This window comes from Schistocerca americana, chromosome 4 (genome assembly GCF_021461395.2).
Source record: "Schistocerca americana isolate TAMUIC-IGC-003095 chromosome 4, iqSchAmer2.1, whole genome shotgun sequence".
Classification (NCBI taxonomy): domain Eukaryota; kingdom Metazoa; phylum Arthropoda; class Insecta; order Orthoptera; family Acrididae; genus Schistocerca; species Schistocerca americana.
In genome coordinates, this window is record NC_060122.1 from 663,673,538 (window position 1) to 663,682,997 (window position 9,460).

Below are 9,460 nucleotides of genomic sequence, written 5' to 3' on the forward strand. Positions count from 1 at the left end.
TAATAGCCAGAGAAGGACGTAATTCCTGAGCGTAAATGCAAAATCTAAACGTACAGGCGTGCTTGTTTCTCCTATTTGATTGATACCCCTGGTCTTGTTGATACCCATGCGTTTTCCTAACTCTTTTTCTGATGTACGAAGTAAGTGCTTTATGAAGATATCAGATTTATGCACTGCGGATTATATCATATGTAGGAGATACAAATATGAAAAAACTTGCAAACTTCGCTTACTTTCATTCTATTATATCATATGGGATCATATTCTGGGCTAACTTGTCAAACCAAGCAAAAGCTTTTAGATTCCAAAAGCATTTAATAAGACTCATTTGCAGTTTAAACATAAGACATCGTGTAGAGACCTGTTCGAGGATCTGGGTATTCTAACAACTGCTTCTTCGTATATTTATTCCTTAACGAAATTTGTTGCAAATAGTATGTCTCTATTTCCAAACAATAGCTCAATACATAATCTACATAAAGACTTAAAATCCCTTACCTTGGTCCAAAAAGGAGTCCAATATTCAGGAACATACATTTTCAATAAATTGCCAGCAACCATCAAAAACTTGGTTTCAGGTAAAGCATAATTTAAAGAGAATTAAAAGACTTTTTGGTAGACAACTCCTTCGCCTCTATAGATTAGTGTCTTAACAGGGACTATTGGACCAGTTAAAGTAAAAATGTGTGTTAGATTGCAGTTTTGACAGCACTTGGTCACAACAGTCAAGATTAGGTATTTTGTGTACGATAATGTTATTAAAATTACATAATTATGTTTCATTCTGGCAGTATATTAATTCTGAAAATACTAGCAGTTCCAATTTACTGTAACATATTCACATATCTTGACAATATCCTGACAAACGGTCAGGGACGTGAGTATTATATTCAAATGTTCTATGCTTTTTATGTTATGCTTTCTGACTTGTTCAAACCCACAGAATAATCTCATTTTTTAGTCTATGGAACGAAATTTGTATCTAATCTAATCTAATATAGATGACGAAAGTGCTACAAATTTGATGGAATTACATATCAACTTTTCTCATAACTTCTCGCTGGCCGAGAAGTTAGTACTGTGTCCTGTGCTACACGTACGTGACAGCAAAATACGGTCACTCTCTTTGTGGAGGTATCATTGGATGTAGCTGATCAACTCAGAAGGAATGTACCTGACACCACCAGTCTTTTCATCTTTAATAGTATTTCTGAGATGTCTACCAAAAATTCGTTATTAGGGGTTGGCTCCATGGTTCCAAGTATCATATGGATCGCTGAATGATGGGACATCTACCGTATACAAAACCTATTTTGGTTTTTAGCCGTATACGGCTGTGGTGGCTTCTAGAGTGTATTTGTGACACATAGCGAGATTTTTTTCACCCCCACATGGGGCAGTTGACTTATTATATGAGCGTACTTTAGGAAGCTATTTATGTGGTATTGTTCTTTTACGTTATATAGCTTGAGAAGGTAATTTCCATTAATTTCATTTATTAATTATAAACAAAGCAATTAATGCACCATTTGAAATCAGTAGAAATAAACGGAATAGGTGCTCCACTAAAAGGAATAAAATTAAGACCCACTTATTTTTATATGAAACTGATCGATGTAAGTTAGTCGTCACGAAGCTGCTTACACTTGTAGTTTACTCTGAAGTGTTTGAAGCAAAACAATGAAAATCTTTCCATCACAAAGGATAGGCCTACATTAATATTCCTATTCTTTCAATGATAATCTCAGGATTGCCTTCCTGGCTATTAGTTATCACTTTAAAACAAAAGAAATATTGACCGGCGACCGAAAGTGACTTGTGTCTTTCAAGGTGCACTTAAAGGACGGAAGAATGTCAGGGTATGGGGCTTCTTGTGGGAAAGGTGCTGTCAGATTTCTGTGACTCGTGTGTCTTTGAGCAATAACTGGTTGACTGTCATTTACGCTCATTACCGAAGTTTTGAGCGATCTATCAGCAGTAGCTGAAATGCTTCACTAGCCAATTAAGATACTTTGTGCTACAATTCGAATTATTTATTAGCAACTTTCGTTGTTCTCGAGTTACATTTTCTTTTTTCTCAGGCTAGAGCAAACGAACAATTGCCAAGAAAAATTCCTTCTAAAGGGATTTGGGAATAATGCTTAATTTGGTAATATCTCGCTCATAATATGCATTTTCATTGTCCTGTTTTGCTGTCCAACGATTAATAGCTCCAATGTGCTTTTCATCTTGAACTACAGATGAAATAATCGAGAGTACTATACGATAAATACTACGGGCAGGCTTGACATAGTATCATTGTCTGGCGAGGTGGCTTCTTTCCCGAGTCTTTGCCCCTCCCCCATTCATGTACGGACATATCACAATCTTGTAATTTTTGATTGTTTGGTCGGTTCTTGGTAGAATATTTTATACATTATGGAATCAAAACACAGACGACACTGGTGTAATATTCTACAATATTTATTATTTCTTTCACCAACCGGCTTTCGGCTGATACGCCATCTTTAGGTACAAAGATAAAAATGAAGCTGATGATGGCATAACAGCAGAAAACCGGTTTGTGAAATCAACAATGAATATTCAGTTATATTACACCGATATTGTGTGTGTTTTCTTCCATAAAATTCACAAAATAATAATTCATATATCATGTCATTGATTCTCAGGCCGTCTCCTGTGGGCAAATGACTATCGATTCCATTGAAAAGGTTAGCTAAAAAGGCATAAAATAGTTGATGACGTGTTTCTGGTTTTTTAGCTGAGGTGAAGATTCCATTTCTGTCCACGATATTCTGACAACTTACATGGTCGTCTTCTAAGTGTACTCCGAACAATGAGCTTAAATGTTTTCGCTATCACTACTCCAAATACTGACGGTACACCATTATAATCAGGACTGGTTTGAGGCCAACGAGACCCGAGCCTCCGCTTGGGGCGCCGAGCTGAGAGGGGCGGCAAGGGTACTACAAATGTGAGATTTCTGTACTGGCCGTTTCACAATTAATAGTGGCCGATTGGAACGCCATGCTGAGAGTGGCGCCCGGACACAAGATTTGTTTGTAGTATGTATCAAAACTGCCAACGGCCTTGCCGCAGTGGTAACACCGGTTCCCGTCAGATCACCGAAGTTAAGCGCTGTCGGGCTGGGGTAGCACTTGTATGGGTGACCATCCGATCTGCCGAGCGCTGTTGGCAAGCGGGGTGTTCTCAGCCCTTGTGAGGCAAGCTGAGGAGCTACATGACTGAGAAGCAGCGGCTCCAGTCTCGGAAACTGACATACGGCCGGGAGAGCGGTGTGGTGACCACATGCCCCTCCATATTCGCATCCAGTGACGCCCGTGGGCTGAGGATGACACGGCGGCCGGTTGGTACCGTTGGGCCTTCATGGCCTGTTCGGGAGGAGCTCAGAGTTCGTGTATCAAAACTAGTAGCAAAAACTGACACTGGTGGTAGGTTTTACACCTGGCTGATGAGCCGGTACAGTTACGGTAACAGATCACTCCTCAGGAGCCAGTTCTGATTAATAAAATTCCGCAACAGAATTTAATAAAAACGATGTCTGTTATGGGGCTCTGAGAACTGTATCCTGAGTGGTTCGCACTGAACTTTCTGTTACTTAAATCTATGGACATGGGATTCAGTGGTCACGAAAGTAAAATAACTGAGTAAAAGAAATTCAGAATTTATTTCACAAATGACATAATATTAAATCTTCAAGGGTTTAACATTCATTACTAACAGTTTCAATCCAAATAGTACATAGATGGTCACATTAATGGCGGTCACAGGTTGCTCGAAACATTCTGAGATGGATGGGGCCGGCTTACGATGATTCACTATCAGCGTTATTAAATTGCTAAGTTATGTTATAGGTATGAAGTGATTGATTGTAAGGCGTGAGGCTGACAGTGAATGAAGTCAAATATCCTACTGGGGCAGAGCTATCGTTAGAGAGATCACTGCTTCCATCCAAATTAACAAGTTATTGCGCCAATCCGTTCAATGCTGATGCTGCAATGTAGTCTTACCATAAATACCTATGGTCAACGTCAAATTTTATTGCCATAACTCGAGGGGGCCCTCCATCTCTGCCAGTCATTTGTACGCTCTCTGAGTATGCCTGTCTGCTAATCACAAGATCAAAGTCTGACACAAAATATTCCACTTGAATCTCACTCATCGAATCCTCGGACCCAAATGTTTCTACTCCAACACCAAAAACACAAATGTTTAGAAAGTGCCCTCCTTCACGCCTAGCGTCAGTTTTGTGTCCACGTAAAATCTTCTAGCCAATCACCCAATTTACCACCAACACTGGCCAATGGCATGATTTTGTAATGTCTTTTCACTCTCCTTCCAGCTGCTCAGTAAAAACTCTTCTCCTAATCAACTTCTTTACCATCCTTCTCTATCTAGAAGGTGAACTCAGGACTTACCAGTAACAGACGGTACTTTTCCCACCACAGCGGTTCCCCCAATACAGGAAAAGAAGAAGAATAAAACGGTCGGTTCTTTTGACGTGATCGTGGCGGGCCACCAGCCAAGCAACAAACTCACAGTCAGTGGCGTCTTTTGATAGGCTTTCTAAAGATGTTATCTGCGGCTAGAACTTACGCTTCTGCAGGCCCAGAATAAGATTTCCGTGAAGTCCTTCACAACATCAACAAGTTTTTCTCGTGCGTCTCAGGGCGCGCTATGTGGCCCACAGGTTAAACTCGGGGGGAAAATTGCGTGCTGTCCTTTTGTCTTAGCCCTTGCCGGTCTGTGACACGGCGCTGGCCTGTCGACTGTCCGTGCGCCTGCACAAACCCTGTTCTCCAGCTTTTCCTCATCCATGTGTTCACAGTCCAGCTTGTTAAAAGACACCGCTGACTGCGTCTCAAGGGAACGACGCCTGTGGCGGTCCCTCGCCCCCTATCGCTCGCCAACTCTGGGTGGCACAGTGTCCACCTCCAGGAATTTTGATATGACACGGATGAAATCCCAACAGAAAAAAAGCACAGGAAGTTAATACTGTCCGTGCAATCACTGCCATGTGCCTCCTTACGATTTTAAGTGCAATTGTCCCATTATAACCGTCGTTAGCATGCTACTCCGTTCCATCTCCACTTACACGGATGAAATGTGGTTAGTTGAGAGGGTTAGCCACCTCTAAAAGTGTACGAGGGAAGAGTGAGGGAGGGGGTGCCAAATGATAACTTGCTTGTGTGGAAAAGTGTTCGCAAACTGGCCCTGCTTATTTTGTGACATTCTACGAGTTCCTAAACAGGAGCTAATTGTATACTTCCATCTGTGTGCTTGAGTTTCTGCTCGTTAGTTTCCTACCTAAGAGACACAGTTCTCGAGTTTTCGTTTGTGTCGGAAAGTAAACCGATTTTTTGACCTATTTAAACTTCTTAATAAGGAGCGAATTACTAAGTCTCACCTGAGCGCTTTGTTAGTTCAGTTTTTGAATCTCTGCGCGTTAAACTAATTTGTTAGACACGGTTTATGTGTTTTCGTCAGTATCTACAGTAGAGCTCGTAGCGCGTCTTAATAGTCCTTTTTTTGTCTACGTAGTGTAGTTTACAAGATCTTTACTATGGACAGGGGCTGTGATTGCTGTGGGCGGATGCGAGCTGAGTTGGTGACTTTTCGCTCTCAGCTCCACGCTGTGATTTCTTCGATTACACAGCTTGAAGCTGTGTAACCACGGATGTAGGCTGGCCACGGGGATCCAACGGACGTCCAGCACGTCTGAGTCCACTGATCGGTCTGCACTGATGGCCAGACCAGTTACTGCTTTCACTCAGGTTGAATCCTAACACGTGGACGAGTGGGAGGTCGACTCGCGGCGTGGCAGGCAGCGAAAGACTTCCCAGGGGGCCGCACGTAAGGCCTCCCCAATAAGACAAACAGGTTCCAGGTGCTGTCAGTGGCTGACACTGTCCCTCAGCCAGATGTAGTCGCTTGTCCTGCTTTAGAGGAAACCTTTCAGCCTGCATGATCCAGGCAGTCACAGAGGGTGGGAGTATTGATAGTTGGGAGCTCCAACGTTAAGCGTGTTATGTGTGCCCTTAGGGACATGGCTGCCAAGGAGGGAAAGAAAACCAATGTGCTCTCCGTGTGCATACCGAGCGGAGTCATTCCAGAAGTAGAAAGGATCCTTCTAGATGTCATGAAGAGCACACGGTACAGCCAACTGCAGGTGGTGGCCCATGTCATGATGTGTATCACTTTGGATCGGAACAGATTCTCTCTCGTCTAGAGCGGCTAACAAAGTGGTAAAGCTGCCATTCTTGCTTGCAAGATGAATGCAGAGCTCACGATTTGTAGCATAGTCGACAGGACCGATTGCGGACCTCTGATACAGAGACGAGTAGAGGGTCTGAATCAGAGGCTCAGAGGGTTCTGCAACCATGTAGGCTGCAGATTCCTTGACTTGGGCCATAGGGTGGTTGGGTTTCGGGTTCTGCTGAATAGGTCAGAATAGACTACACGCAGGAGGCGGCTACAAGGGTAACAGGGACTGTGTGGTGTGGACTGGGTGGTATTTTTTTAGGTTGGAGGGTCTCAAGGAAACACAAAAAGGACATCAGTCTCAAAGGATGCAGGCCAGACACAGGAAGAATGCAGATACAGGAACCATTTGTATAACAGTTGTAAACTGGTGTAGCTGTGTTGGCAAAGCACCAGAGCCGGTCGCAGTGGCCAAGCGGTTCTAGGCGCTTCAGTCCGGAACCGCGTGCCTGCTAGGTCGCAGGTTCGAATCCTGCCTCGGGCATGGATGCGTGTGACGTCCTTAGGTTAGTTAGCTTTAAGTATTTCTAACTTCTAGGGGACTGATGACCTCAGATGTTAAGTCCCATAGTGCTCAGAGCCATTTGAACCAAAGCACCAGACTTCCAAGCGCTAATAGAAAGCACTGATGTTCAAAACGTTATAGGTGCCGAAAGCTGAATAAAGCCAATGATACATTCAGCCGAAATTTTTGCAAAGAACTTAATGGCGTTCCGAAAGAATAGGCTAAACACAATTAGTGGAGGCGTGTTTGTTGCAGTTAGAAGTACTTTATCAGTAGCGAAATTGAAGTAGATAGGTCCTGTGAGCTAGTATGGGCATAGGTCATTCTTGGCAACCAGAATAAAATAATAACTGGATCTTTTTGTTACTGACGTCCTAACTCAGCTGATGTTGTGGTGTTCAGTCCAAAGACTGGTTTGATTCAGCTCTCCACGCTGTTCTATCTTGTGCGGGCCTCTCCATCTCTGAGTAACTGCTGCAACCTAAAGCCTTCTGAATCTGCTTACTGTAAGTATTGGGACAAGAGCTATGCTACCCCAAAGTACCGTTATCCAAGAAGGCAGCGATTACATCATCCAAGATGGCGTCTGTGACATCATCCAAAATGGCAGTTTTTGGCGGGAAGTTTGAATTTTGGCGGGAAAATAGGTCTCAAAATTAACCCCCCTCCCCTGCCCCCGAAAAATTGCGGGAAGTTCAAATTCCATCAGGATAATGCATCACACCATGGTTATTTCTACTAACCTAAGAAAATCGAGGGTAGATAGATCACTTGGGCTACCCCTACTAACCTAAGTCACCTGACCGCCACCTTTTCCTGGGAACTGGCGCCAAGTTCTAATTTTGGTGGTAAAGAAAGGTCAATTCACGTATCTACTAAGATAAGAAAATGGCGCAAAAGAAAGGACACTTGTACTATCTCCACTAATCTAGGTCACCCAATCGCCACCTCCTCCTAGGAACTGGCGCCAAGTTTGAACTTTGGTGGTAAAGAAAGATCACTTGGGGTTTCTCTACTAAGCTAAGAAAATGGCGCGAAAGAAAGGACACTTGGACTACCTCCACTAACCTAAGTCATCCGACCACCACCTCTTCCTAGGGATTGGTGAGAAAAGGACAGCCTGCACTGGGCTGGTGGAGAGAGGAACAATTTATTTAGGGATGGAGAATATTTATTACACTGATACAAAACACACACTCTGACATGCCTGGGGTCACATCACACAGCCTACAAACATGTGAACCACTAAGTGACTCTGCAAGCATGCTTGTAATTGTCAACTGTCGAAATCATGCACCAGTCTTTATTTAAACAATTTGTGCCACTACCACAATCCAGTGTGTTCACCTTGAGGTCCAGAGCCACCACCAGAGGACACTGTCGTCCGTTCTGTGATGTAATCCAAGATGGCAGCTATGACACCAGCTGTTGACCCAAGTACCATTATCCAAGATGGCGGCAAACGATCTGTTCACCACGAGGTCTAGACCTAGTACACAGTACCACCACCAGAGAGTGCTGTCATCCATTCAGTGATGTAATCCAAGATGGTGGGGGAAATGGCTGGAAAATGACTGTGCTTGTGCTGGACATAAGTCTTTACTTTGCAGGCAATGTCTCCATCACAAGATCTAGACTCCAACTGACTTAGTACACAATACTGCCACCAGAGGGTGCTGTCATCCCTGTTGTGGCCTAATCCAAGATGGTGGTCTGGAGGGGGAAAATGGCGCGAAAATGACTCAGCCTGCGCTGGGCTGCTGGGGAGAGTAAGGAGGGAGTGTACTCTATTTATTTTGAAACATTTTATAAAGGGATGGAGTGTATTTACCGCACTGACACAAAACATTCGCCCTGATGTGCTTGGGGTCACAGTACACAATCTGCAGACCTGTAAACTACTCCTAAATAGCACTCTGCGGACACGCAAACAGCTCCTAATTTACCGAAATAATTTCAGTACAGACCTGCAAACTGCTCCTAAATAATGCAGCACAGTAATGTGTAGACACGCTCAGTACTCACAAACTGTCCAAATGAAGCATAGTGCAGCCTACAGACCTGCCTGCAAAATAATGCAACAGACACGCAATCAACACGCACAAGCACTGCCCCCCTCCCACACCCTGTCCAGTAGAGCGCATAGGAGGCTAGTGACAGCTCCTGCGAAGTGACGTGGCTGTCAGCTGTCAAACCATGTACAGTTGCCCTCAAGCATAATATGGCGACATCCCTTTCCTACTTGGTACCTGAGAAATTCCTCTCGAAATATGTGATAACCTAGGTGCCGTTGACAAGCGACTGGACAGGAGCACGGGCGCTCCAGAGATGCACGCACCGTCACAGCCGTGAGCTGCCACCGGACGCAGGTGAAAGTTGCCTGTATTTTCGGGTGTACAATCAGTTTTATACTGACGTCACAGAACTCTAAGGCGCACTCACGCAGCTCTCATATACAAGACACCTGTGGGCAGCACTTGTCTTTACCGTTGATGACAGAGTAGCACAGGGCGCATTGTTCCTATTGCAACATTAGAGACGTGTCTAAGAGCACTTAACCGCACAGCGTGTCTGACGCTATGCCGCAAAGTGCGCGGAAATTCTTACCCTAACAGAACCTGTTTACGAAAATAGCGTGGAATAACGCCAAATTCAGTCTTCCTCGCGGGTCTA

The 9,460-nt window shown here is 44.1% G+C and overlaps 1 pseudogene; it reads left to right on the forward strand.

Annotated features, from left to right (window-relative positions):
- Positions 1 to 3,080: 3,080 nt before the first annotated feature.
- On the forward strand, positions 3,081 to 3,198 carry LOC124614156 (annotated as a pseudogene).
- The last annotated feature ends 6,262 nt before the right edge of the window (positions 3,199 to 9,460 follow it).